The following is a 26,422-nucleotide window of genomic DNA, read 5'->3' on the forward strand; positions in this document are numbered from 1 at the left end:
TTGTCTGTCTTCACCTGTGTCTAGCTTATCCTCTCTTCAATCTGTCTCTGGAAAACTCCCAATAAAACTGCCTCCTTGCTCTCTCCCTCTGTTCTTCTCTCTTAAGTTGCCTCTCTTCTCTCTCTGTTCCCATGAGAGACGGGCATATCCTAGTCTGTCAAACCTTTCTCTGTTTCCTCACTTTGTCTGCCTCTCAATTACTCCATCACTTTCAAACCATGGGTGCTTCCTTTTTATCAACTTTAACGTCATTGTTTGGGATTAAAGATATGTGCTTAGGTGTTGCTGCATTCCAGCTGGATCACACAGACCTAGAAGGTCTTTGGATTTAATCCAGTAGCCATGACACTGGATTAAAATTCCTCTACACTAGTCTTACAGCTTTTTATTCATTTAAAAAATTTAAATTACGTGTATGTGTGTATTTGTATGCACATGAGTGTAGGTACGCACAAAGACCAGAGAGTTAGGATCTTCTGGAGCTGGAGTTACTGGTGGTTTTCAGTCACCTGATCTGGGTGCTGGACACTGAACTCAGGTTCTCTGCAAGATGAGTAGGTCCTCTTCATTATTGTGCCAGGATTTATACTCTTTCACAACTGGTTTTAAAGCTTTATTTATTTTTTTATAGTCATGGACATGTTGATGTCATTTTCTGGTCAGGGGTTCAGACATCACAAAGGAATCAACCTTTCTTACCAGAAGCTTTATAGACCACACCAGGAATGAGGCCGGGTGGGTGTTCAGACTCTAAGGTGGGGCACCTCTTAAGATGAAAGCTATTTCATGTGTAAATAATATTTAAATAAATATTTCCTGTTGAAAATAATTCCCCTAGAAATGAAGCACGTACAATTAAGATAGATTTATTACATTACATTGGGAAAATAAGAATGAGCAGAATGGGAAACAACAGCCCAGTTTCCCCATCGATCCATCATCCAGAGTCATGTCCACTTTGATTGTTCTTCTAGCTGCTCCTCATAGTGCTGTCGGATGCGGATGTGTATATGCACTCAAGCTCGTGAGTATAAAACTTACAGGCAAGGGGAAACATGCCGAGGAAAATCCCTAATTATATAAACTCAGATTACTCAGAAAAATTTATCCTTGGGTTTTTCTAACTGATCTGATCTTCCCTTTGAGATCCTACTCCCTGCCTGTGAGAATAAAAAAAATAGATTTGAATTTAGTCAAATAAACTCAATCCGACGTCATGCAAACATTGAAGATTCTCTCCATAACTCAGACGCTTCTTTGTCTCAGGTGAAATTCTCACTTGCAGAGTCCCATCTCTTTTCCACTAACTCTTCTCCAACAAGGTGCCCGCATGATGCATGTGACCACATGAGCTGAAAGAAGGGACCTTTGGGCATTTTCTAACATGTTCTTGCTCTTCTGGTGTTGATTTCTGAGGCACTAAGTCCAAGGTGGCATTTCCACGCCACAATGTCCACTGCGTGTGTCTGGGCACCGCTGACTCTAGTTCTCTGCTTCATAGCACATGAGCTTTCCAGAGACAGAAACCATATTCTCTCCCATATAGGAAATGTTGCTGCTGCACTGGGTTGGAGCTACACCTGCTGAGAGTGTGGAGGAAGTATGAACATATGGAAATGGCCTGGCCAGTCAGCCTGGGATTTAGAAATTACTTTAAGTACTGCTGAGAGTGAGAAAGGAGGCTCTAACAATTGAGCACAGCTGAGCTGTCTTTTTCTGAAAAGGCTTCATTCTGCTTTGAAAATTCAACATTACCTGCCTTGCCCTCTCATCTGGGTCAAGATTTGTTCTCGTAGAATGTTGCCAGGGCAACAATGCATGTGGCTTTTTAAGGTATTTCAGGAGAGGCTGGAGGGCTCTTTCCGTCTGCTGGTGAAGATACTGGGGGATGAGAGAGGAGCCTTATACTAACTTGTTTCTGATTAAGATCACATTAATAAGCATCACTGATGGAAATCTCACAGGCAACCAGTAGTTCTGATCTTGAGAATCCCTAGTGCCAAACAGAATTCCCTTGCATTCTCTATGTTTCACCACAGATAGGGTCTCAAAAGACAAATATGCCAAATCACTTTGCCTGTTCTCCATCCTCTGGAAATCTAAACCAGGTTTGGGTTAGTGAGCATTGAAGACAGCTGGAGAGATGTGAATTGTTTTTAGAGGAAATTTCTCTTCCTCTCCAAACCTACCCTCTCCTGGGCACTTGAGATGAGTAGCCTCAGCCATGAAGGCCTAGTCCAGTTTTTCCTGCTGTGTTAAAACACCATGGCCTCGGGCATGTTGGGAGGAAAAGGTTTGTGATCATGGTTCATCACTGAGGGAAGTCAGGGCAGAAACTCAAGGCAGGAAGCTGGAGGCAGGAACTGAAGCAGAGGCCATAGAGGAACACTGCTTATTTGGCTGCTTGCTTTGTTTTCTTATATACCCCAGGACCACTGGCCCGGGGATAGCACTACACATAATGGACTTAGCTTTTCTACATCAATCATAATAAAAAATAAATGCTCCACAGGTTTGCCTACAGGCTAATCTTACGGAGGCATTTTCTCAATTAAAGTTTCCTCTTCCCAGAGGACTCTAGCCTGTGTCAAGCTAAAAAAAAAAGTAGCTCTACAGGTATGTTGCCTTTCATATACAGAAATAAAGCCAACCGACCATAGACTTGTGAAAGAATGTGGCTAAAAAGCCCGTATTCATTTATGTTGTTTCTCTCAGGTATTTTGTCAAACCATCAGAAACTGTCACGGGGCATAACAGAAAAAATTGGAGATCCCTGGTACCCTCTGCTCAGCCTGCAAAGTAATTAGATATCCAAGTCAATTCTGATCTGGGTCTGTCTGTGTCTTCATTATTGCTCTGCTGTGAAGAGACACTGCCATCAAGGCACTTATAAAAGGAAGTGTTTAACTGGGTGGAGACCTGCTTAGAGTTTCAGAGGGTTAATCCATGACCTTCCTGATGGGGAGTGTGGTGGCAGGCAGGCACACATAGCAGGCAGGCATAGCAGGCACGCAGGCAGACACATCACTGGAGCAGTAATTGAAAGCTTTTATCTTGATTTGTAAGCAGGAGGCAGAGAGAACAGACTGGGCCTGGTGAAGGGCAGGGGGTGGGTGGTGGGTAGGGTAAGGGTAGGGCAGGAGGGGATGTTCAGCATCCCCTATACCCCCAGTGATACACCCCCTCCAACAAGCCCACACCTTCCAGTCTTTCCTAAACAGACCACCAACTGGGAAACAAACATTCAAATACATGAGCCTATGACCGCCCATTCCCATACCAGAGTCTGAGAATGGAATAGTCTAATTAGATGCCAGAGACAGGGGTTGGGTAGGGGAAAGGTCAAGAGGGTCTTCATTTTCTCTCTGTTGGAAACAGATTTTACATATGACGACTAAGCAAAGAAATCCAACTCTTCCTCCACTTTACATTTGTGAATAAAACTCCTTTTGAACTACAGTCCCCTCCTGTTAAGGAAACAAATATGTAGTCATATGCTTTCAAAACGTAGCATACATCCATGAGCAGGCTGAACTGGATGGTAGAAGCACCAGACAGGAGAGGGAAGCTGTGGGCTTTCTGACTTTGACATTAATCGGGTCGTCTTGATTACATAGCACAAGCAGTGAAAAGCTTGATTAAATGACTTTACTTCATTGATGTCTTTAAATAGCGGAATATGTAATTTGCAATTTTACCAACTGGGTTACCTATGGGTTACCATGGCGATAAAGTATATGCTGAAATGACATTTGACATTAATTTTATTATTTTAATTTACAATCAGTGAAACAATGGCACTCCTCTTTCAATCTGCTTCATTTGAAGGCCAACTGAGGAAGAATAAATGTGCTCTTGGTGCAGAACAGGTTTGACTTATACTATATTAAAGAGAAAAGGTTAAGTCTGATTCATCCGTCATCTAAATTAAGCTTCGAATTGCTATAGGCGTTTGGGTTAAATGGTTTGTCTTGAAGTAGGTATCTATCTGGCCTTCTAACCTGTGGGTGGTGTTCGGTCCTGAGAAAGTTCCACTCGGATATGTGTATAATGAGGTCTAGTGTTCTCAGTGCTTGAACTGAATGTGAACAGAAAATGGAAGTGTACTTATGTTGGAACTAATAGGCCCATCTGGGTTGGTGGCACAAGCCCATAGCTAGTCTCAGCATCTAGGAAGTGGTAACAGCAGGATCAAGAGTTTGAAACCACCCTTGGCTACATAGAGAGTCCAGGTCAGACCAGGCCACATGAGACCCTGCTCCATGCTAATCACACAGAAGCCTAGATTAAATATTAATGGTGTAGTTAATATTAGAAGATGATATTATCATACATTTCAGAAATACAGGGAACTTTGGACATTTGTTTTTAATTGATGATAGTCTTATATCAAGAAAGGTAAAACAAGAAAGAACATATTGTAACTGTTATTACCTATATAAGACCTAGAATGTCTTACTTGTTTAGAAGTGAGTGCATATGCGTTCCTGATTCCTGGAGGCCTGGGCTGCCATCAGTTCTTTCTATGTCTGGTGAAAAGGTACCGAATTCTTGGCTTCATTCTTGTCTCTGCTCTTTTGACCACATCTCACTTAGGACGTCCAGACTCCTACACGGCTTCTTTTGTGTTTAGTCAGGGTCTCAGGTCTACCAGATGAGCTTCCAACCTACTATGCAACCAGTTATGACTTTGAACTTCTGATATTTCTGTCTCCACCTCCAGGGTGCTGGTGTAATGGGCGTGAACTAGCACACCTCACTTTTGAGGTGCTGGCCTATGACCCCAGCATTTCATAACTGCTATGCAGGCACCTTAATGGGCAATATACCACCTCCTTAATCCCTACACTGTTCCTTCCTCTCTCAGTCTTAATATATATTTGTGGATACCTATTTTTTAAAAACTGTTTCATTTGAGAAATCATTATGGGAACAGATTCAGGGTATTTTTTTACATTCTGCTAATAGGGGAACTAATATCTCATCCCCTATTATAATACATGTGGTATGTATGAATATTTCTCCTGTTTTCTGCAATGGCACATGTTTTCTTCTCAATGTGGAGATGCAGATGCATAAGAAATATTTTAAGCCTAGTCAATACACTGTTTAGTTAGGACAGCTGTGCTTAGAAATACTTTTAAAAATAGATTCTGCATTTTAACGGTAAAAGCTATTGCTGCTGAAGCAAATAGTGACAGAAAACATAAAATTTAAGTTCATTTCCTTTCATGAAGAATTTATCTGGAAGATGACTATAGGAACACTGAACTCAGTACCTTTTAGTTAATTATTGAGAAGTTAATTCACATTTTGCCACCAAGTGTTCATTTTGATTATTTTTCTATTTAACCACCCAAGTAGCCAACAATAAATAAGCAAGCCCAGAATAATTAGTATTCATAGGAAAAGGAAATTAAGAAATAAGAAATAAGTGTACCCACCAGCTGATGGAAATAAACCAATAAGCACAGAAAAGAATAACGAAAACATTAATTCAGGAGGTGCCCTTTCAGTTCGCCCAAGGAATCAGGAGTAGCAATTTGAAATCCTGTTTTTCTCCTGGGAGGAAGTGCTGCCTGGAATATCATATAAACTCTACTGATCAAATAAAGAGGAGCGCCTCAGGCTAAAACAGAGAGAAAGAAGTTACAACAAAGAAAAACAGCGAGTTGTATGAAATGACACATTTATACTCCAGCGAAGTAAAATTAGAAATCCCCCCTCATAAATGTGATACCAGCTGCAGAAGAAAAATAGCTATATGACAGAGTCCAGACTTAAAAAACAAGATAGCATAAAGTAAGGTTATTCCAGAGAGTTCTCAGAACGTGCCTCCCTAATACATATGTTTAGGCTCTGGATGTCATATATTCATTTATTTTTGATGAGCAATATATACACTTACTTGAAATAATTGGAATGTTTTAAGAGAAATGTAATTATGAAATGATATTAAAAAGTGGCAAGTTGGAGCAAAAATGACGTCTACAGATTATTAAATTTAAACAGTAATTTGACATTTGCTTTCTTCTTTGGATGTAGAAAGCTCCTGATTCAGGCAAAATGGTGCCCTATGGCTTTCACAAGCCTCGTGGAAAAGCTTAGAAAAGTGTAACCAATGACAAAATGAAATATTGCAGGGGCATGCTTTGACATGATGAATTTGCTTTTGCAGAGGTTCCCATTAGAAATTCAATGTCATCTATTAGGAGGGCCAGTGTGCCTCGGCTCATGCAGTAGATGGATCCTGATAGGCAACAGATAAGGGACATTTGTGTAAATTAAATCAGTGGGCTTGTCATTTGTGGTTCATCATTTTGTAAAACCAGAGTCCATTTGTAATGTCAATGATGAGGCTTAAAATACCTAATTGATTAGATTTTCTAAATCAGATTTTATTAGAGTAAAGCATAAAAAATATCACTGAAAGCAATCGAAATGTCTGTGAAAACCTAGAATGACCAAGGGGAAAGATAATTGTAGGAAATCATGAGCCATTCACATTTGAGTCAATAAAACGTAAACAAGGCTGCCTGAGCGTTTCATCCGTGCACGCCAGCCATCGCTTCCATCACACCCCTTTCTTCAGGGACAGCTCCTTAGAGTTTCAGTTCAGGTTTGATCTGTAATTTTTACCATGGACCACTCATACCTGTTTGAGATGCTATTGCATCACTACCCTCAGTAGAACTTCTGGTCTCATCGACACCTCCTCCATATTGTTTCTTAGTGTGTCTCAACATCAGAATAATCTAGATTACTTGAAGTTAAACTTTTTTTTTTATTTGCCTTCATATTTTTTATGGTCTTTTTTGATCCTATAGCTTCAAGTATCACATACATATGAGTCATATTTTTTTTTTATGTTCATTGACTGTAAACACCACATGCACCTAGATGTTAGACTCATACAAGCAACTGTGTCCCCAGTGGCTCAATATAGACCACTATTTAGCATGCTATGCTGGGTTGGAGAGATGGCTCAGAGGTTAAGAGCACTGACTGCTCTTCCAGAGGTCCTGAGTTCAATTCCCAGCAACCACATGGTGGCTCACAACCGTCAATAACATCTGATACCCTCTTTTGGTGTGCAGGTGTACATGCAGGCAGAGTAATGTATACATTATAATAAATAGATAAATCTTTTTTTAAAAAGACAGTGTAAAAGAAAAGTATGTCATGCTACTATGGGCAAAACAGGATGCCTGAATCCTAACTCCATGCTTTCCTACAGTATCTTTCTATGTCAGAAAATAATGTCTCCATCCCATTATTTATTCAAGCTTCCAACCTAACAACCACCTTACAAAGCAAGTTCAAGGCCAGGCTAATTACCTGAGATCTTATCTCTAAACAAACCAACAGGCCGAGGATGTAGTTGAATTGGTAGAATTCTTACCCAGCATGCCTCAAGCCTTTGGTTCAGTCCTCAGCAACACAGAAAGTCCAGAATGGTGGTGCATAACTGGAACCCCAATACTTGGGAGATATAAGCAGGAAGATCATAAGTTCAAGGCCGAGCTCAGCTACAAATCTAAAAGCATGCTTACGTCCATTTTGACTCTGACATCCCACGAAGAATTCACTAGTAAAATTTCAGCATCTCTAACCTCTGCCTGATCCTATTCTTCCCTTGTGGTATCATGATGATCTCTTTGGACATCTCTCTGTTTTTTCTCTTATCAGACCATCCCCCAACATCTTTCTACCAAAGCAATCAGAGTAATTCTTTTAAAAATAGACGCGTGATCAAGTCAGCCATCGAACCAGGTTCCTCCAATAGCTTCCCATGCACTCGGGGTCCTTCCACTAGTCTCTACAGTCCTGCGTGATCTGGAACTGATTTCATTCCTTCTTACTTGGCCCTGACTCTCATTCTCTACCACGGCCACAACCTTTTCCTATCACTTAATTGCTGAGTGTTTACACTTGACTTTGATCTTCCTTCAGTCAAACACACTACCCCCTCTGGCTTTGGGTGCATTCTACCTTCACTTAAAAGAAGTATCTATCTTTGCTTTGAAATATCCTCTATCCACCCTAGGCACAGCCCTTCTCCTGCACTTTCTGAAGGTATCAGACAGAAACATGGAGAAAAGACGACATCCTTGTCAAGGCTGTTGATACCCGCCAGCTTCAGAGCCACAGGCCTGTAAATGTCTTGATAAGTAAACAAAGTAATAAATATTTGTATTGCCTAACCCAGTTTTTACTGAGTATTCTTTTACTTTAATTAAAAATTACCTGTTGCTAAAACATCATCCTAACGGATGCGAAGAACCAAGAAGTGAAGACATGACATTCATTTATGTAAACCTCAGGCTGCACTCAGAGCCAACAAACATAGCCGTCTCAGAGAAGGAATTCTAGAATCATTTAAAATCATAGAGCTTGTAGGATGGTGATTCTGACCTCTGGCCTTGCCACTGCTTTTAGTTCTATAGGCTATAAACTATCATAAAGGAGTAGATTATATTTCATTCTCTTCCACGTTCTTTGTAAGGTTGTCCCACAGCCAACACAATGGAGAGTACAGCCCATTAGCTAGGTGGTTCTTGACCAGGCAGCTCTTTCTTGCCCCTTCTGTCCTCAGGGCTGTATGACAACGAATGACTGTTTTTTATCCATACAAGGAAGCTCTGCGTTCCGCAGAGCTGAACAGCAGCCACCTGATCATGGCAGACTTTCCATCTCTCATTATTCTTCCTGGTTGAGTCAGCTCCAAATCCTCTGGCTTCCGTGAGATGACTCTCCTCCTCTAACATTTTCTTTACAGTGTTTAGCATTGTTCATGCTCAATTAAGGATGATGACGAATAATGTAACCAAGAGCAATTAGTAACCTGAAAGAAAATGATGGCTGGAAAAACAGTGGGGGAACTTCCCAGGGGAGTTTTATTCCTATTTCCAGGAGCTGTATAGAAGATATAGTGGGAAGCACCATCCACCTGGGATGGAATGGGGCTGGACAAATAGCAAGAATAGGGTGACACTAGGGAGTTGTGCAATAGTGAGGTAATGAGCTGAAAGGCACAGTTGTTTTCTTTCTTTCTTTCTTTCTTTCTTTCTTTCTTCCTTTCGTCTGTTTTGTTTCAAAGGCTTAATTTTCACCATTACATAATGTGACAATTATGTGTCCTTGTGAACACAGTGTTGACCTAGATAGTACTGCTATGGAGTATACCATGGCGTTTGGATTTCCCTTGCTTGTCTTCACTGGAAACTAGCCCCCAGCGAGGAAGTCAACAATGATCTCGCTTTTCCTCTCTGGCTCTTGTTGTGTGCTGTGCCTGGAGTGGCCTGCCCTCTTCCTCTGCTTTGGCTTGCTGTTTAGACCATTCTTCCTCTTCTGTGTCTTGCCCTCCTGGACCCTTTCTTAATCTTCCTCTCTCACAGGAATTGCTTCTTCTTAGAAGGTCCCAAAGTTTGTGTTTTTCTCCCATTCCTAAGCCAATACTTTTCTAAAAGGTATTGTATGACTTACATACAATAAGATGCACTCGTTGTAGGTGTTCAGTTTGATGAGATTAAATATAACTATGGTTGCAATCAAGGGCTGGAAGGTTCCCCAAAAGCTCCCTCATTACTGTTCTTGCCTCTGCTTATTTACCTTTTTAATCTTCATATAAATCAGTGTTTTTGTTTTTGTTTTTTTACCTGAAGGTGATTTTTGTTCCCAGGCAGACATTTGATAACGCCTGGAAACATTTCTTATGGGAGAGCTGCTGTCAGGCAGTAGGTAGAAGCCAGTGCTGGTGCTAATCATCCTGTAGTGCAGGTAGGACCCTGCCTGATCTCAATGCTTTTTACAGCTACAGTAAGAGACTAGGGGACCAAAATGACCCCAACATATTCTCAAACTTTAAATGGGTAAGAAGCCCAGCTTGCTCGTGTGGAGCCAGCCGTGGACTGCAAATGCCTAGAGGACTACTTTTGGGAAGCAGAGCTGGCACTGCGGGATAAACCCAATGCTGAGTTAGGGTGCCTGATGCCTTATTAAAAAACAAAGAAAGACAAAAACAAAACACCTTACGGTTGAACAATTATACTATAAATTAAGCTATAAAGTGTGCACTCCTTTGGATATGATTTATTTTACTTGGCATTAGGCCTATGAGATTGCTACATCCCACTGTGAAAATCAGTTATTTATTATTGGGTAACATTCACCTGTATGATGAAGAAGTAAATGCAAGAGTAAATAAAACTGTCTACTCGTTCTATCATTCATTCATAACCCAAAGTGATTTAATTTTATTATTTTGTGCATGTGAATATTCTACTTGTATGCATGTATGTGCGCCACATGCATGTCTGGCACTCACAGAGGTCAGAAAAGGGCATCGAATCCCTTGGGACTGGAGTTAGAAAACATTGTGAGTCATCCTGTGGGTGCTGGGAATTGAACCCATATCCTTTTCAGAAACAACAAGTGCTCATAACTCCTAAGCTGTCTCTCTAGCCCCTCAAAGACATTTAAAATATGGCGCTTGGAATACTTCTTGGAACCCATATCCTTTTCAGAAACAACAAGTGCTCATAACTCCTAAGCTGTCTTTCTAGCCCCTCAAAGTCATTTAAAATATGGCGCTTTGAATACTTCTTAGAAGGTATGTGTACTAGGCAAAGTCCAGAAAGTCAAGCTAGGAAGTGTCAGGTGAGCTTTGGGCCAGAGACGCTACATTCATTCCTGGCCTCATAGTTCCCTTTGCACCTCAAGTCAGAAAGATGTACACAATGAAAACAATACCTGCTTATAGGGCTGTTGAGAGTATTAAACAAACACATACATTTACATTGCTTAGTATCATGTTGACTTTGTTATGTTAAAATATGTTGTCCTGTGGGCCCACCTAGTTCAGTGAGCATAGTTATTGGCCAAAATAATATTGTCTGCGATAGACAATTACTCATGAAAGGGGGAGGGGAGGTAATTAATTATTTGGGCATTTGCCAAGGCTCCAAAAGGAATTGTTAGCCAGCCGAAGGTCTCTGAGGAAATACACTATTCTCAACATTGCTGTTAGTAAAAGAACTACAGACAGATCACTGCTACATATATTTTCAACAATAACAAGTTTCAAGGACTTAAAAAAAATCTGTAAAGAAAAAAACCGTTAGGTCTCATAATCTTACACCTGCCTTAAAGACCAGAACTTAACCATCATTTGTAAGAAATCCTTCTCAGGTTGGATCATAAATAAATCTAATTTTCTTCTCCACCCCTACGCACTCTCCCCACCGCCCATGTCTGCCCCATTCTGTGGCTCAGGCTGTCTGGTGCATGCTATGTAGGTCAGGTTGACCTTAGACTTGCAGCACCTGTCCTGTCTCTGCCTCACAAGGGCTGGGTTTACAGGTGTGCATCAACACATTAGACTTTATTTTTTTTCCCCCAGGATGTGAGAAATCACAGCACATGCGAAGAGAAGGGCAAGAGGTATTTTAGACGTTAATCTCAAATACTTTAAAAAAGAACTTCTATTAAAACAAACAGCTAATTTGTATTATTGAGTCAAGAAATTGGTAGGTGACATCACCAAATTTGAGTTTTTATAGTTCATTTTGAGGCTTACATAATGTCTCATTATTTTTAAAATGTTGCCTATATTTAGACACAAGTTTGATGCTTGACCATATAGCATAATTCAGTATGTAGTATTTTGACAATTAGTGATGCATACACTGTCAAATCTGGTTCTGAAAAATAACTCAATGTATTTTAAAATAGTGTCTTGAAAAATCTTTTGTTTGAGAATTTCATATACGAGTACTGTACCTCTCTGGCTTTCATAATCGGTTTTCCTTTTCTCCTGTGGTTTTCCCTGAGCCTTAGGTGTAGGGGTCATGTTGTAGAGGCATCAGGTCTGAGTACCCCACTGTGAGTTGCTCTCTTCATTTAGAACAGCTAGGGATTTCTGTGCACTTTGCTTTATTGTCACCACAGTTCTTGTGTGAATGTCAACAGTAGCCCTTTGTCCTCGTTGCCTATTGTGGGAAGGATCTGAATATAAATTCAAGAACAGCTCTGTTTCAGTTAGCTTTTGTGTCACTGACAAAAGTTTGGATGGAAATAACTTAAAGAAAGAAGGGTTTTTCGTGGATGATGCTTCGGAGGGGGGTTCAATCCATCATGGTGGATGAATAGGTCTCTGTTCGTGGTAACCCACTGTACTGTGGTGGCTGATTACATCGTTGTTAACCTGGAATCAGAAATTGTTGCTGGAACCAGGGACAGGCATCTTCAAAGGTCTACCCCAAATGATGCACTGGTTCCTGCCGGGACCCGTTTCCCAAAGGTTCTATAGTTCCCTCCCCATTACACGCTCACACCGAGAGCTGACAACAAGCCTACAAAGTATGAACTTGTGAAGCACACTCTGGTGTCACACTATAATCAATGAATCTGCTTAGTATTTCTGTGGAGTGATCTTCCTTCTCAGATGCATGGAGACACCACTCTTCATTAACCTGCTAGGTGAGGCTCATGGAGATAAGTGATGATGTTTAAGTGATTAAGTCACTTGAATCCTGCCCATTGTTAAAAAAGTCAAGCGAGTCCTGGTCAAGAGTTAGCACATAGCGGGCTTAGGGTATACCATATGAGTGCTTCTCTGTGGCCTCTGAACAGCCAGTGCCTGGGAAATTATTACCATAGCCTGTCTTTTGCTCTCACGGTTCGTTAACAACAAATTCTCATAACACTAAGAAAACATACCCACAAAAATATAGACCCTATGAAAACAAGATTGAACTATGGTGGAAGTGCAATTTACTTGGTGCATGTTAGAAATCAGGAAGGAACATAATATTTTGTGTATTCCCCAAGTGCAAGACTGTTGTTGTTTCCCTAAGAACCATTTCCCACCATCAGAGAATCAATGACCCAGGTAAATTTGTCAAAAGTTTGGGAGTCACCTGCTGGGGAGTCTGTGGAATCCATGGCTGAGCAGAACTGATTGCCTTCTGACATAAAGATTCAAAAACACATCTTTTCCCTGCAGACATGACAAAACTGTTAAAGAGAGAACTGACACTAGTTCGCAGACAGCAAAGCCGGAGCCTCACTCAGCAGAGGTTTGATTAGGAGGCCTGGCAGCAAATGTGACCAAGTTTTATGTCACAGAAGAAAGAACAGAGCATCAGTGAACACACAGAGAAAAACAATGGGGTCAATGCTTCCCCCAAAAGGAGACCGGTTTTAAGCAGATACCATAACAATTTTAATGTCAAATCCACAGTGTGATTTACCTGGAAAGACTTAAGCAAGCAGAGTCATTGATTCATTTATCCCCTATATCCCCCTTTTTTTTCATTTCTCTACTGAATGTAATTGTGGGCAGAGCTGTCTGCTTTTTGATTCAACATGTGCATAGAAGACTCTTAAGTGTCAGGCATGCCTAAGGAATACCCTTGACCTCCAGATGCTGGGAGGCAGCGATCTGTACCTTTCACTGTCCATTCTTGGCATTTGGTTGGCCACTCTAATCAAGACCTCTTCATAAGCAATGTCCACCTAAGGGGCATGGAGACCGTTAGTCCCACATACATTCAAATTCCGTGACCCATTGCGCATCACTTCCAGATCCTTCTAGCTCCTTGGTCTCACAGATCACACTCGCTCCACAGTCGTCACAGCCTTCTTCACTTTAAAAAATTTGTTTTTATTTTATAGGTGTGAGTGCTTTGCAGGCATATGTGCCTGTGCACCGTGTGCCTGCAGTGCCCTCAGAGGCCAGAAGAGGATGTTGGATCTTCTGGAACTAGAGTTGTTATTTATTAGGTGGGTGTTTGGGATGGAACCCACATCCTCTGCTAGAGCAACAAATACTATCACCCCCACCTCTGAAACATTTCTCTAAGCCCCTCATCATCTTTTTGTTATTGTTATTGTTAAAAAATATTTTAAAACAGCCTTAATGTATTGGACCTGGTGAAAAATCAAGAGCAAATTTTATTTGTTTGTTTGTTTTTTCCTAATTATACCATTCGTACTAATGTATCTCAAAATTACCAGGAACTTAACACTGGCCTACTGTGGGCCAGGCATAGTGTAGAGCATCAGGAATAGCCATTGCTCCCATGAGTCCTGTGTTTGCATGTTGCATAACTGGTAAGTAGGTAGAGAGGGAGATGAGCTGGGAAGAAGCCGTAGAGAAGTGGGCTCAGTGAGGACTTGACTTTGGACGGGCATCAGGAAAGGTCTGCTTTGAGGAGACGTGGGAGTGACAGAATTCATGACAATCTGGGCTTGGCTTTGTTGTAGACGAGGGAGTAAAACATGCAAAGGCTTCAGGCCTGGTGCTCTGGAGTCTTATCAGGATTTCAGGTCTGTGAGGATCAGGCATAATGAGGATGGCCAGACAAAAGGTGGCCATGGGCTGGAATCCTGGTGTGTGAGGCCAAGTGCAAGAGCCCTGCATGGGGCAAGCCGTTACCCAGCAGGGAAGGGATTCATCATCTGTGTGTTTTTAAAGTCCACAGGAAAGTATAAGATTTTCAGGATTATTCAAAGATTACTTGTGCCCAACAACTAACGAATTCTCTATTTTTAACACATTCATAATCAAATGCACAGTTATTCACAAGAGGACCATATTCCGCAGACATAATACAGTTGCATTTGTGTAGTTTTATCTATGGGTAAAAACAATGGGTGAAAACCCTCTGGGTGCTACCAGTCATGTTTTATTTGTTATTTTAAAAAAATCAAGTGTAATTTTGTAAGAATTAATCTTATTCTATTTTCCCCCATTAAACACAGTAATTGTACACATTAGCGGCATTCAAGGAGCTATTTCTATACATACAGTATGCACTGATCAAATCCAACTGCCTTTGCCCTTACCCTTGCCTCAACCACTGCTCTCCTCTGAGGCTGGTGTTCCCAGCTTCCTCATGTGAGAACCATCGTGTCATTGGTAACTGGCTTCTTTTACTGACTGTCCACATCCGGCTGCAGAGGGCAGGGCTCCATTCCTCTCTGTGCTTGAACAGACTGTGTGCATGTCCTGTTTTCTTTATACATTTGTCTATTAATGGGAACTGGGCTGATTCCATTTCTTTTCTATAGCAAGAGAGCATAGAAACAGGTGTCTCCATCCCAGAGTTTCATATTACCATGGAGTGAAAACCTCTCCAGTCAGATCGTTCCTGTGTGTATGACTCAATGAACCTATAATGGCTACTATTTCACGTCACTGGGTCTGGAGGCAGTCTGCCGTTCAATAATGGAAAATGAATACTGTTAGGATCCTGGGGACCTGCAGGAACTTCATGGTGATTCCCTTTATAATAGAAGTATTCAGTCTAAAAACAACGACGATCACCATGACTCTGGAACTTTCCAATGAAGCTTCAAGCATGTCTCATGTATTATCTTATTTAATCTTTGCAATAGCGCTGGAGTGTAAATATCTCTTCTCTTTTTCATTTTGTCAGAATCTGGCTACAAAGCCCAGAGTTGCCATGAGCTTTCTGCCCCAGCTTCTCACGTCCTGAGGTTATAAGTCTCTGCTACCATATCTAGCAAAAGTGTGGGCTCTTGTTTTATGGACTGGGAAATTTGAGTCCAGGAAATTCAAAGGCAATTGAAACAGAAGTGAGTGGCTACAAGGTCTCCATTCTCACTCCACTTGTTTCATATTCTACTATATGTGAGACTTCAGGTCTTCTTTTTGTCTATATGCAATTAAGACACAAAGTGTGTTATAGTTACATAGTTGTTTCAAGACCTTGTTGTCTCAAATTGGAGTGATACAACAATGTAGCTTTGTGTGGCACCTGAGAACATGGCACATTAGACACTTGTGAAGCATGGAGCTGCTGTGGCCTTGCACAGCCTCAGGGACACGAGCATGACTGGAACAGTGAAGAAACAAAGAAAAGACAAACAATAGACAGGGAGAAAGCTGAGATCTAGTGGACTGAGCTCAGTGTTGTTGTTGTTTAACATACAGAGTTGAATAGAGAGGCGGGGTTGTTGCATAGCTGGATCAAGGAGACAGGCTCAGTTAACCTCCATAGGAGCAGTCTCTGCACAGAAGCAGTCTCCAGCTGGTAAATGCTTGGGAGGAGAAAGATATGGTCAACATTTCCTCCATGCTCATCAACATTTGCACCTGGACCCCAGAGGAAGGCTTTGGCATCCCTCTGAACCTCACCCTAGATCGGGGAAGCTTTGTCATTTCCAAGAGTCTGAAGCTATGGGGTCCTTGCTATGGCTGTGCCCATGTCAACAGCACACATTCAGTCAGGGCTTTACTCACCCAGGGCTCACTCCACTCCCCGTGTAAAAATCTTCCCAACAAAGCAAATCATTTATGGAGGAGGCATCATTGTGTCTTCTGACTTTGAGTTAAGTTGCCTAAAAATAGCTTTGCTTGCACAAAGTGAAAATGTAAGTTTCCTAGAAATGATCCTTTCAATGTATTCACAGAAGGTTTCCTATGAGGCTAAAAGCAGAATTTATCACACATCCACAAAGTAGTTCTTTCTGTACCTTAAGCAAGGATAACATTTGATTTACTAGGTAGTTATTTAACACCATTCATAAATTTGCTTAACTTGATTAAAATAGCTGGGCTTATTGAACTGATGTTTGTTGAGTCATGCAAATGTGCCTTAAGTGTATAAAAATTTAAAAATTCCCATTAATGCCTCTGTAAAGTCAGCACTAAGAGTTCTTGTTTCGCAGACAAGGAAAATGATGAAGGAAATGAGGTCCCTGCCTGAGGACATCCAGCTGGCAACGGGCAGGCTTGCAATTGGAACCTGAGTCTGCCTTAACACAGAGATCATGTTCATGTTTATTTCTACAACTTATCTAATCCTGAAAGTATTCTCCAAAGCAAATAGCCCAATGGAGTAGGGCCCAGCCTTGAGCAGCTCTGAGAATCATTGAATTAATGCGGAGAGGTCTATGCTAGGCAGAGAGCTGTACTTATTCCAATAAAAACCACTATCATATACTTAGTTCTAGCATCCCACTAGTTCTGGGATTACATTGCTACTTTATTCTAAGACAGGAAAGAACATTGGAATCTATACTTTTTCCTCACTCATTTGTGTTTAATTTGCAAAAGTTGGTCACCACCTAGATGACCTATAAGATGTAGAATGAGCTACTGTAAGGCACTGAGACAGGCCAGAGGCTTGGTGAGAAGACTATTAGATACTGTTACATCTCTATTAACTAACAGCTAATCTATCAATTTGTAACAATGAAAATAAATCTTGCATATAAGACATTTATATTATATTATGATTCATAACAATAGCAACAAAAATAATTTTATAGCTGGGGGTCACCACAACTTGAGGAACTGTGTTAAAGCCTTGCAGTGTTAGGGATGCTGAGAACCACTGCGCTAGAGGTTGTGGTTCATGACACCAAAGGCCTAAGCTTGAAACACTTGTCTCTGCATGTCTAATGGTCCTTGCTCATTAAACCTATAGAAAGTTGCAATTCTAGAAGGTGCTTCTTGCTGCCTGCTACAGCTTGTTCTTGGGGACACCATGGACTAAAAGAATTGCCAGGCACTAGTTTGCTGATGGTTAAAGTCCAGAGCGATATGCCGCCAACCAGACTGTGGGAGCCCTAATTCTCTGGATTCTAAAGCCTTGAGCATTAGGCTTCTATCCCCGGGGTATGGAGCCTGTGGCTCTGCCAGTCCATATCTGAGCCTCGGGTACTCAAAAGTTCAGATTGGCCATCCCCAGAGGAGGTTCTCCTTACTGCTGCTTGGTTCCAAGCAAAAAACATCACAGTCTACAGAAATGAACAAGAAGAGACTCTGGGAGTAGAACCAGGACTGGATGGAACATTCCATAGCCAGAACTAATGCTGAGTTTTAGCTGCCAAAGCTAGTGGGTTTTTTGTTTGTTTGTTTGTTTTTGTTTGTTTGTTTTACACACATCTTTTTTTTTTACAAAGTAGTTTAGACTTAGTTCATATAATGCTGTGAGGCCAATGTGGGCCTAATATTATGCCCTGCCCTGCCTCCTCTTCTTCCCTCCTGTTTGTGACAGGTTTGCAGGTGTACCAAGTTAGCCTCAAGTTCACTGTGTGTCCAAGGATGATCTTAAACTTCTGATTCGCCTGTTTCTGATTCCCAAGCACTGATATTGGAAGCCGGGGCCAGCACACCCAGTTTCTATGGTGTTGAGGGATCAAACACAGGACTCCATGCATGCAAGGTAATCAGTCACTTCCTACACTGAGCTCCGCCCTCAGCCAAACATAAGACTTTTGCTGCAGTGAAGGTGGTGGAGATAGTGGTGGGGACTGATGCCAGGACACTGTGACATTTTCTTTTCAATTAAATGTATACTCAGCCTCCCCATCGTCGCCAGCTTCATAATCTTTCTAAGATGTCTTTGATTTTCTTGTTCCAAATAAAGTAATTTTCTCTGTGACTATAATGATTGGACTTTGGGAGTAATAAACATATAACTGCTTATAAAGTGCAGAAAAGTTTAGATTGGTTCTCCCAGAACAGATTCAAATGTGATTTCCTTTGACTCTTGCCTCTTTCATATGGAGATAATGCAATCGACGCCTAGGAATGGCATACAGGTTGAGCCATCCCAATAATAACTACTAGATACCATGTAGGAGAGAGGCCACCGCTATCAGCTACACAGGCGAACATGTCTTCATGAAAGTCCAACTGTGATATACTTCCAACTGGCTGTGCACGCTGTCAGATAATCTCCTTAGAGAAGTAAGAAGTCTAGTTTAACTTAACATTTGCTGGGCCTTTGCTGGGCCTGGCGGCCCTGGTCTCCAATCCCAGCACTTAAGAGGGGCAGAAGAAGCAGAAGCAGAAGCTCAGCCCTGGCCTTGGCTACATAAGGAATTCAAGGCCAACTGTGCTACGTGCAACAATGCCTCAAAAGCAAACAAAGTCCAGCGGCAATAAAAGTACTGCACACTTACCAGCTATGCCACGATTTCGGAAACATTGGACTGAGAAAAGTAAAATGACAGCCACCCGAAAGAGTCCTCTAAAGCTGGGATGAATAAACACAAATTTAAAGGTCATGCTTTGTTTATTGGTTTGAATCAAGTCTTACCTTCGTCTGCCTCCAGCTTCTCAGCGCTAGAGTTCCATTCCTACACCAACCACACCCAGCAATAAAACCAAGCTTTAAGGATGGGTTCTTTGGCACGTCACCTGTTATTTTCCTTCCCTACCTATGATTACTAGGATGCAGCTTTCACTTTTCCTAACTATGCATGCGTGGGACAGACAAGTCAAGTTTACTCCAGTGTAAGACGTTTGTGATGCCCCATTTATGGCAGGCAATGAGAGCTCTTTTACACCCACACCAGTAATGAGATTGTCAAATGAGCTTTATAAATTCGGATGACATGCTTTGGAAGGATGGAAAGCCATGGGCAATACAACGTGAAGTACATTTTGTGTAAGGAATGAGCTTTAGTGTGTGGCACAGGAGCTGTCCCCAGTTGGACAGTGGTGTGTTTGGAAGTGAAGTTTAATTCTTAACTAATATGATTATTTGCCTGCTTATAAATTACCTGCACAGGTATATCATGTCAGATGCAGTGTGCGTGCAGTGTTGCTTAGGACTGCAGCTGTCTCAAGGACACGCTAGAATTTATGGGTCAAAGGGCCTGGGGTTCTCATGTCCTTCACCCCACTTTTCTGTGTGACTGAGAAAGAGTGAAATGAGTTAATGACCTGAGACTAGTAACTGGCTATTTTAATTTTTATTGGCAAGAAAGGCAATAATCAAATGACTCCTATGGGGATGAGTTATAATGATGCTAGCAATAAGCCTTCAAGTGAATTATACTAATTAATTTCTGTAGGTCAGCATTACCCATCACCTCCATCATGAAAGACAGGGAAGCCTCAATCCCAGGAAACAAAGTTGTATTTCAAAGGCTCTTGGGTATCTAGGGATTGAGATCCACAGTTTTGCATTCCAAATGGGATGTTGAGTTTACAGAATCAGGCCAATGCCCAAGGGGTCAACCGTCTTCCTTCTCTACAGAGGTCATACATGGGGGGTGGGGAGCAAAGTCTGGGGGACCCAGTGGAGTTGCTGGGGGTGCTGTCTTGGCAATACTTGTGCTACATATAAATAAACTCCAGCCTAGAAGACTCTCTCACATGCAGCTTTAAAGGCAGGAAATCCACACACACAATGGAGATTCAATAGCCTCCTGCTCAGTGGGACCACTCTTTAAAAATTAAAATAAGACTGAGCTTTCTATGAAAGGAAACAGTTTCTCCAGAGACACCAGAGGCTTTACTTTGCTCTCTGAATAAGTACTAATTTGAGTCTTTTGAAACTATTTGCTGACAGCATTGTCTTACTTCGTGTGAGTAGGTTAAAATGCTGGTGTCACAGGAAGAGAAATGTGAATTTACACTCTTTTGCAGTGTGTTTTTATTTGATGATTTTATTGTGTACATCTAAGGTGTATGGCATGATGTTTTGATGTATTTATGCATAATTAAATGGCTCTTCCAGTCAAGCCAATTAATGTATCTATCATTTCACTAGTTTCCCTTTTTAAAAACTGTGTGGTAGGAGTATTTGCATTTCCAGGGCCCAGTACAACATTACTAACAATAGTCCCAATGCTGCACATTATAGGCCTGTAGTGTTCTTTGTTGTCCCATATAGCATCACTATTTCAGGTCTCTTCCTTGTTCCTCACTCTTTCTCTCTTGGTAACATCGCCCTTTTCATCTCCTTGTGTTTGAGGTCCCATGGAGGGTCCTACATAACCTGCACTTGTTCAAGCTCATAGTCCAGGATGACCTTGAATTTAAGATTATCTTATCTTTACCTTGTGAGTGTGCATACACAGGTGTATGCTACCACCTCTGGTTAGTGCAGCAATGCAGATCACAGAGTCAGGGTCTTGTGCATGCTAGCTAAGCATTCTACTAACTGAATTACATGCCAAGACACTATTTCTATATACTCAACGTGAAAAGAAAAAAGCATTCTGCAGTACTTGCCTTTCTGTTCTTGTCTTACTTCATATGGCATAATATCTTCCAGGTTCAACATACTGGCACATGGTAAAAATTTCTCTTTAAGGCTAAAATATACTCTGTTGTATATTTACATATTGTAATGGGCATGTATCTTTATATATGTATAATCTTTCATCCCTTGACAGACACTTAGGTTGTTATCATGTTTTGGCTATTATAGTTTATGCTCAATGAATCCGGGAATGTAGACACCTCTTAAGCATAGTGATTTTGATACCAGAATTTTGCAAATAGAGACCTGGCTCTGGTGTTCCTGACAGACCAAGCTCTGTCATCTCAAGCCTCAGTGTTGCCAGGAAGGAATTTACCGTTCAATGTGGTCCTCGTTGAAAGAAAAGGGGAGAAGGGTGTCCATACTCTAAGTTCTGTCTTCAGAATCCTGCCAAGAGTTTGGGCTGTCTATAAAGAAGGGGCAGAAGTGAGGGCAAGAGGTTTGCAGAGTTAAGCAATTTTGGGCTAAACTGGTCTGGTTGGGCATAAACTTAGATCTTGTTTGTCTAATTCCTGTGATATCCAGGAAAAACATCTTTGCTTGTGGAAGTGACAATTTAGTTTTTGTCTTGACAGGATTGTTCATGGTTAATGGGGAAGCCATGGTTCCTGTCATAAGAAAGTTGCTCCCACTCAAAGGGGGTGTTGAAGGGAGAGCAGTCCCATCACAGGATGGTTTGTGGGCAAATTTCTGTTCTAGTGTCTTGAAGCTACATTAATTGTCCTCCTGATGTGCTCAGATTTGATGGTAGCTGAAAGAGAGGCTAGAGGAACTCCATCTTTAGAAATACAAGCTCCTCTTGTATTGTTTTTAAGACAGATACTCCTGGAAAGGTCAACATGTGTTTGTGTGGTGCTGAACACTACTCTTATCCAAAGTTTATGGTAGCAAAGGAGAGAGCTGGAGGGTCAACTGAAGAGTCAGTACTTTCGGTGAAGACAGCTATTAAGTCCCAGTTGTAATTTTGTTTCTTTTCTGTATTTACACAGAAGAGGGATTGCAAATATAGAGCCATCTACCCGTCTCTATCCTGACCCACGCTTTCTTCAAACCCTTTTGTCTCTTTGAGAACAGTTATACTAAGATTAGAGAGATGATGTTTCATTGTGGGTTTTATTACATTTCTCTGATGATGAGTGAGATTAAACATGTTTACATGTTTACTTGTCAGCCATTTGTATGCTATTTTAAATGTTTATTTTTCTGTGGTTCTCAGAATTGTCCAGGCCCTCATGCATTGCTCAGCAAGTATGCCATGGAGGTTCATTCCAGCGCTGTATACTTTCTTCAGGAAAATGTCTACTTAGGTTATTTACCAATTTAAAAAATGGTGATTTGGTTTTTGTTCATTTTGCTACAGTGCTTTGTGAGTTCCTCGTCTTTTTTTTCACATTTTCCTCTGATGAGATATATGATCTGCTAAAATTTTCTCTGAAACTGAAGGCTGCTTCTTTTGTTGTTGCTGTTGTTAATTCTTTGCTACACTTTTAGTTCAATGTGTCACTTTAGGTTTCTGTCATTTTGATCTTCTGTGTTTTGCAGAGCCTTTGGTGAGATACTCAAAAAGAAAACTGTCATCAACAGCTCTTGCTATGTGTTTTCCTCTAGGGACATGTGTGTACACATGTGTGTGTGTGTGTGTGTGTGTGCTCATGCACACGTGTGTGCACAAGTGTATATGTGTATGTGCATCTGTGCATGTGTATGTGTGTTCATATCTCTAGGTCTTTAATGCATTTTCGTTTGATTTTTATGTATGCTGTAAGATCAGGTCTTTTTTTTTTCTTTTTTGCTTGCACATATCAGTATTCCTAAGACTTAATGGACATATCCGGTCTCTGCACCATATCAACTTATTCCCCCAGTTAGGAGTTAGTGGACTACAAAGGCTTTCTTCATCTTTGTCCCTGGGCTCTCTCTCTCTTCTGTTCCTTTAGACTGTGCATCTATTCTCAAGCCACTACTATATTCTTTTGATTAGTATGTAACATAACTTGAAATCAGTAAGTACAATGTCTCTTTTTTTTTTTTTCAAAATTCAAATGCCTATTTGGGCTCTTTTGTCGTTCTTATGCATTTTACGACTAGTTTTCCTCTTTCTGTGAAGGACATGACTGAGTTATTTGCCTCTATTGAGATACATATGTAGTTTGTAATCTTCCACTGATTATGCAAAGCATGCTAGTATATGATAAACATGTGAAGCCAACTTCATATTGCAAAATTACATCTTATATGGTCATGAATTGAACTCAGTACTGTTGAGGGCTGTAGGGACACCAAGTGGGAAAGCCTGCATGGCTTCATGGCAGTGAGGAATGTGGCCACTGTTCCTTCTTACCTTTTCCCTGGTGCAGATCCTGACTGGACCGTGGAAGTGGCTCGGACAAGGTGCTGCCTACTCTTTGTGTGTGTGTGTGTGTGTGTGTGTGTGTGTGTGTGTGTGTGTGTGTGTGTGTGCAGACTTCTTCAGTTCTCCCCACTTTCCATCTGTCCCTTTCTGTCCCCACCCCTCCTCTTCTCTTGTTCCTCTCTTTTATTTTCCTTCTCCCCCTCTCCTTTCTATTGGCCATACTGAGGGTATAGCAACCTCAGGGCCTTTTCCACACTAGGAAAGTACTCTACTATTGACCCCTGTTTTTTCTGTTTTGTTTTGTTTTGTTTTGTTTTGTTTTTGAGATGTTTTCACTACTTACCCCAAGCTAGCTCTCATCTTTCAATGTAGCCCAGACTGGCTAGCACTGGATTAGAGTAGTAAAACACCAAACTCCTTTCCATAGAGTTCTGCCTTTCCTTCACTGTGCTCTGGCGTGTAATTGTAACCATTATAGCTGGCATACGATTGGGACTCCCACCCCTTTTTATGGAAGCGATGAGCAGAGGAACCCTCTCGTCTGCCATCTTGCTGACATTACTCCCTGGGACTTTCTTTTTGAAGCCATAAGACATCAAACACTTCGTCTTGCTAATCTGAGACAGAAATCATAGCCACATTTTCTGCCATTTTGAGGGCTGCATACGCTAATAAAATTTATTTGAACAAGATGAGAAATTGCTTGTACTAGAAGTCTTTTTGTCACATCAGTTCAGGAATTCAACTTCCAGCCATGTTGGCTCTGTGACAAGCTTGGGAGTGCAAAAGCATAATGTATTTAAAACTTTGCACACTTTCCAAACTGAAGGCAATTATGTTTAGAAACCCCCTCCCCCAAGGGCATTTGAAACCATTTGCTAAGAACAGCACAAGCACACATATAAAATCTTGTGCCTTGAGGCTAGCCACTCTAGCTTTTGGAATTGGCTAACATTTTATAACCTTATGTAGAATAATACTTGAAATCACATCTTGCAACCAATTAGATAATCAGGCCAGATAATTCCTAAGTAGGATGGCTCTATTTTGATAATATGACTAGTCTGGCCAGTTGGATTGAAACTTTTTATGTGGTATTCAGTTTGAAATGGTTATTTTCTCTTATGGAAAGCTTTCATCTCCTCTTCCCGGAGCATTGATCAATTTTAGTACATTTTCATCTTTCCAGAATTGCAGTATTTTTGGACTACTGTCAAAACTGGCTCTATTACAGTTCTAACGGCTAGCTCCAATGTCATGTGACTATTTACTGCTTCAACCAGAAGGAATTTATAAATACAAATGCTGTTTACACTGTTATTCGCATCCATTGTGCAATGCTCCGCGGTTTATTGCAGTGTGTGTCTGTTGTGTACCTCACAGAACACCTTTTGTTTCTGCAAAAGTGCACATCCTATTTTGTTTGCATCTGTCACTTTCCTCTAAAGAAATGTCCTAACAAAAAAGGGAAAAGAAAATGCTACAGTGAAAATCTGGAAACCTTCGCTAATTTGCTTAATGTACTGAGAGGGTGGATTTTAGAGGGCCCAATGACTTTGACTAGTGAGAAAGTACACAACAAAAATATTGAAAACATAACTCATGACAAGATGTTCTCATTGCGCTTTTTAGTGGGCTTAGTTATTTCCATGGAATGTTCCTTATCATTCAGTGAATATGAATAAATACATACATTCATTCAGTGAATATGAATAAATACATACATTCATACATTATATATACATACATACATATGTACACTCACATATCTAAAAAACCATGGGAAACCAGTGTTTATTATTTTTCTCCAAAAATCAAAAATTGTAAATAATGACTAAAAGTACTCCTCTCAACCGATAGTGGTGGATGTGGAGACCCACAGCCAAACATTAGTTGGGACTCTGGGAATCTTGCATATGAGGGGGAAGAAAGGATTGTGGGAGCCAGAGGGGTCAAGGACACCACAAGAACATGGGCCACAGAACCAATTAACTCTGGCTCCTAGGGGCTCACAGAGACTGAAGCGACAATTAGGGAGCCTATATAGGTCTGACCTAGGTTCCCAGGGTTCTTGTGGGACTCCTAAGAGTGGGAGTGGGCTGTCTCTGACTCTTTTGTCTGCTTGTAGGGTCCTTTTCTTCCTGTTGGGTTGCCTCATCCAGCCTTGATATGAGGGGATGTGTCTTATTATAACTTCTTGTGCCGTGTTTGGCTGATATCCCAGGAGTTCCTGCTCTTTTCTGAAGGAAAAAGAAGGAAGAGTGGATCTGGAGAAGAAGAGAGGTGGGGGGAAGAGTTGTGTGTGTGTGTGTGGGGGGGGTGACAACTGTGGTCAGGATGTAATATGTGAGAGAAAACCGAATTTTTAAAAATCACCACTTTTCAGTCTCTTTGTGAGACGTTGGGCCTGAAGACTTAAATACTGATAGTTCTTAAAAGAAAGTCAATAGTGGCGGGACTGTGGGAAGTTCTGCACATTCATCCTGGTAAGTCTGCAGAGATTTGATGTTCTGAGTCTAAGCCTGATTTCAGTATGAGATTCAGAACAAAGCAAGTCTAAATTTTCATCTAGTTCACCACTACTAACCGGTATGAGATTACCAGGCTAGTATCCCCTCTAGACAGCCAGCCCTCCTCTCTACACTGGACACACACACGCACATGTGCAGAACAGACATCCAATAACCCAGCACATGTTGGTTATCTGCCCACTTTCTTCACCTCTTAGGATACACTTACTATATTTTCACCCCTCTGAGTCAATAGTCTTTGCAACAATACTCATTCAAATTCTTAAAGCCATAAAAGAATAGTGAGAGTGTGTTTTTTAAAACTAAGGGCAGTGGCCAATTCAAACATACAAAAGGCATCTTCCAGAATGCTGATTCCCATACACACAAATCCCAGAAGGTAGATCTGGGTCCTTTAGCTCACTTGAGGAGTAATTTCAAACTCTCCATTGTTTAACATCACTCTTTATAAAATAAGAGTCGAGATAAGAAAGCTTCTAGCAACAGCAGCTTTAAAAGCTTCA

The sequence above is a fragment of the Acomys minous genome, assembly GCF_964271855.1.
Source record: "Acomys minous genome assembly, chromosome: 4".
NCBI classification, from domain to species: Eukaryota; Metazoa; Chordata; class Mammalia; order Rodentia; family Muridae; genus Acomys; species Acomys minous.